Here is a 4,789-nt window from a genome sequence, read left to right as displayed (position 1 = left end):
TCGGGCCGCTGATCGTATTTGCATGTCGCGGGTAACGATGTGAAATGAGCTCCTTAGTGTCTACGCATCTGCAGTCGAGGGGGCAAGCCGAAATGCGATCATTTGGTGTCAATGACGTCTAAAAAAGTCGCCTTGTTCTGATTTTTATCATCTGGAAAGCAGACAGGATATCAAAGATAAACCGTGTGAACAGCGTTGCGGTGAAGTCACCCCTTGATGATCTTTTCTAAGGATGGGCCACTCCCAATAGTGTGCGAAGGGAAGACGGTCCGGGAGAATGATGTAGGCCAAGTATTGGTGTTCGTTGAGGCACTTCGATACAGGCTGTTGATGAAGGGCTTTTCCCCTTTGAAACCTAGCTTGTAATATCCGCCTCATGCGTACAAGTGAACGCCAGTTTGTTGGAACGCTGACAACTCTCCCTATGTGTGCTTTGCTGATGTATTCGGCCCACGTGACAATAAATGGGCCTTGCATGAATTTCAAGCGTTGCGGGAGCTGCAGTGCTGATATCATAGAAGAAGAGCACAAATTGCAAGCGCTCGTCAATATGAACGGCAGTCAAAACTCAAGGCTCCCAACGCACCAGCTCATACGGCGCAGCCGGTACTGAGAGATTCCTAATATATGTCCGCCCAGGCACTACATCACGAGCGCAAGCTCACTTCCACATGGGTTCTTCGTGGCGAAAATCGATACATGCGGCGAGGTATTTTTCACAGCTGTCTGTATGAGCATATCCCAAAACAAACAGCGAGGGAAGCACAAGCTGAGCGAGTACTTGTTCAACGAACCCATCACATATGTCTCCGCGTTCCGAACACCCATAACTTCATCGTTCGCGTGCATCAAGCAAGAATAGTGTCAAGAACTGTCAATAATTATAGGGCGCGGAACGCACCATCTGCTTGCTGGGCTATATTGCAGTATTTTCCTCTCAGTACTGCCTGTGTGTAACTGAGGCTACGACCTGGCTCAACCACAGCAACCAAGTGCAGTGCAATATCTAACCCCACCATTCTGCGATACAATCAGGAGAGCCAGCGCATAGCAACGAATACCAAATATGGCAGGAAACACCCGCAGAAAAACAGGAACATGCTGATATACCATATTGCACGCCTTCGAGCAGTCCACATATACCCTAAGTCTGTGCAACCGACGTTACCATGCCCAGTGGATACGCGTCGGCAGTAGACCAAGCTGTACAAAATACACCACAAATTACCATTCATTTTCTTTGCTGTGTTACAGAGGGCTTTGAAAATGAGTAACAAAGTCTTGCTCGCTTTGTACAGAGGCTAGCTTTTCCATTCCAGCTTGGGGGCACTTGGGTATATGGTCGACGGATGAAGCATGTTTTGCAAACGCTTTTTAAGAGCCCACCGCACTAAGAAAGTACTGGTTAGCCAATCCTGCGTCAAATAGAGTGAAATGTCCACTTAAAACTCGCTGTATCTGTCCGGTTTAAAGTCTCTTCGCCATCTTTCGAATGGAGTGACTGACCTTCTGCAGTAGAACAGCTGTTATTCAAGAATACGGGCGGTTCCCAACGGTGGGTATCATTAAGCTACCTCGTGAAAATTTCATACTTTTAAGCTCTACCGTGCAAATTGCTTATCGGCAGTTGTTCCGCATAGCTTGCAAGCAAAATCCCCACCGTGCAGCTCCACCAAAGCTCACATTGTGTCTTTGCGAACCCACAGCTGAAGTATCGTGTTTTCTTCGACGAATCTCCTAAGACCAACGAGAACCGCCAATCACTCCAACAAAATCGGCGCACTTGCTTTGTTGTGCACCACGCGCCGCCAAGCAAAGAAACGTGCTGGGTATAGACATCAGAAGGTTAGGGGGCTATGGCTGGTGTTAATAAGCCCTTGTCACCATTGGTTTCAGTGCCTTTTAGTTGACAGAAACCGCGCAAGCTCCTGCTTGGAAGGGGGGAACTGCCTGAGCCTCAGGCCTGCCAAATACAAAAAGGGAATACCTTGAAGCTGTCCGGCACAGTGGAAGGAAGCAGAATGTAAATCTCCCTCTTCCTGAACGAGTTTATTCCAATTTGAATAGTTTACACAACAATGCTACTATGGCCATTATAATCTTCGGTTGTGAAAGCATGATTCAATCTTTCAAATGCGGCAACGACTACCTTGGGACTGCGTTTGTAACCTCCGTCAGGCGACAGCTCCTCGCAGCCCCCAACCGCGTGCACTGCTACACGACTTCATTCTTTTGCATCAAATTGTTTTATGAATGAATGGGAAGGATGCAATCGCTCACCATCTTCATTAAGGCAGCAGCCGCACAGTAAGGGCAAAGGTACAGACCATGATTGGCGCAACGTTCTACGTCACGTCAATTAGGATTTCCAAATCACTGCAACAATTATGAGGAAGCGGACGGCGGTGTAGAATGCTCCTGATTTCTTCGGTAATGCATATCTCTGCCTAGTTAGGGGTTTTACACGGCCTAGCACCTCACCGGAGCAGTGTCGGTGCACCGTGTCGTAAAAGGCCAGGCCATGCAAAGGTTTCGCAAGGTGTAGCGTACATCCTTTGCTCAGCACTAGTCGGCGCACGACAGGCGAAAATTTCCACCCACTAACGTGGGAAAACATCATATATCTATCCACTCCCATCAACTCACTCAATGCATAACTCCAAAAACGCTTTCCGAGGTGGTTCGCCGCTACCGAGAAGCATGCATGGAAGCGATGAGCACTTCAACTGTGACTGCGTTAGTGATGGTCTCAATTTTGGCCAGTCGCTTGTTGCCCAAAGTGATGCAGTGAGATGTGCCCATATGCGCATCTCACAGGGTGGAAGCCCTGTGAGATGCGCATATGGATTTCTCGCCGCCTTAAGCCGACCTTCAGAGGCATTCGCTCCGTGGTAGCTCGTGAAAGTTACATTAGCAGTTCAAACCAGTGGAAATCGCCAATGAAACGTTAGAGAAACTCCTCGCATTCGATGCCAGTATTTTTCTCCAGTTTGTCGTAGATTGATACCATTCATTCTTCATAACCTATAATAATATATGCTCATTACTAGTAAATACGTGAATTTTACCACATTTCAAAAAGTATATTACCCCCCGCGTTTGAAATATTTGTCAGCAATACAATTTATAAACATAGAACTGTTATGCTTAAAATCGGTGTATGAATGAAGGGGTCGCCCTGTAATTACCACTGCAAGTGACCTGGTTTCAGTTGGAAAAAGAGACGCATGCTTTCTGTATCAGATGCGTAATTCTCAATGGTTTGCAACAGCTGGAAAACATACTGAATGTGGAGTAAGTACTTTCAGAGCAGCTGAACCACAAATACAATGTGAGCCTGCATGTCTGCCCTATTTTAGAAAAAAGGATAAAGGGCAACGCAGAGGTGCAAACAGGCAACAACGTTTCCCGCTACCGAGCGTGAGGCAACCACGACGGCGACGAGAAGGTGTGTCATTGAACGAAAGTGCAAAAGCGTTGGATACCGCTAATAACGTTCTTCCGGCAATTACTAAACGTTTGTGAGCTGAAACAAGTCCCTGAGCATGCGGCTCCAACTGACGCACTTCCTATAAGGACAGTGTAGTTGCCTCTGTGGAGCGCACTACATATACATCCCATTGGTGGCCGTCTAGTCAAAAGTTGGAACCAGGTGCAAAAAAAGCATTTGATACAGCAGATCATATAAAAGAAGTAAAAAGCAGTGGGAAGGTGTGACAACACCCCAAACTAGAAAGAAAGGGCAATATTTAGTCTGTCCACGAATGACTAATAGGAGACTAGTGGAGGCACTGTTGCAGGGTCGGGAAAGACGACGGTCATCCCAGCTTCCTATGCAAGGTTATTAGCGTACGTAGCACACAGCGTACTTTCTTTGGGCACATTATTTTCGTGTCGTGCACGCCTAAGTATGGTCTACTTTAGTAGGGGTTTTCAAAAAACTGAGCACCATTTGTCTCTATACTTCTCGAACGGCTCAAACAAAGATCTTTAACAATCTACGATAAAACCAGTTCACGCCATCGGAAGGCCGCTGGAATGTGAAATAATGTTAGCAAATCTTCTCCGCACCAGTGGACGGCCACAAAAATGCTCACGGTTAACTCCCTTCTGCAGCATCCGCATGAGAGACACAAGTGCAACCACATGCTGTTTTGTACTGCATGCCGCAAACCCTTGTCTGCCTCTTAACGGCTTTGCCGATATTTGGGCAAGCCACTGCGCCGCTGTCGGGTCCAACCTGTTTGCATGTAGCGCACGCAAGGCACGTAGAGCAGACTCTGCCGCCGGTGGGCTGATTGTCTCCATGCGCGGCTTCATGTCAATACGATAGATCACTTTTATTGATTTACTCATTGGTGAACCATCAGGCCTGCCCATGCAGCACTACAGGCTGAGATCCCAATCCCATCGATGCAATGCTGTGACTTGCCCAACTCAAGCCGAGAAAGCTTTCGTCTCGAAGCCACGAGCTGTGCAAGTGTCCACGAAAACCAAGCAAATATTCTAGCCTCCACTGTGGCGCTTACACATATCTCACCACTCAGTGTCCACATTCCAGTGACGCACATGCTACAATGATGAAAGTGTTTAAAAAACAGGTGGCTAGACTTTCCGACTAAATGATGTGCGCATATTTTGGAATGTTGTATATAACGCCTATGCCCAGCATCACCCCACTTCAAAGATACAAGAATATGTTCCCATCACTAACATGGCACGACGCGGCAACGCAATGCACGTACTGCCGCCGAGGCACAGGATATGAGCTGCAAGCCTCAATTTTTCA

The sequence above is a fragment of the Eimeria acervulina genome, genomic scaffold, assembly GCF_000499425.1.
Source record: "Eimeria acervulina Houghton genomic scaffold, Eah_scaff659, whole genome shotgun sequence".
NCBI classification, from domain to species: Eukaryota; Apicomplexa; class Conoidasida; order Eucoccidiorida; family Eimeriidae; genus Eimeria; species Eimeria acervulina.
The sequence above is the reverse complement of the archived record's forward strand: the minus strand, read 5'-3'. Positions refer to the sequence as shown.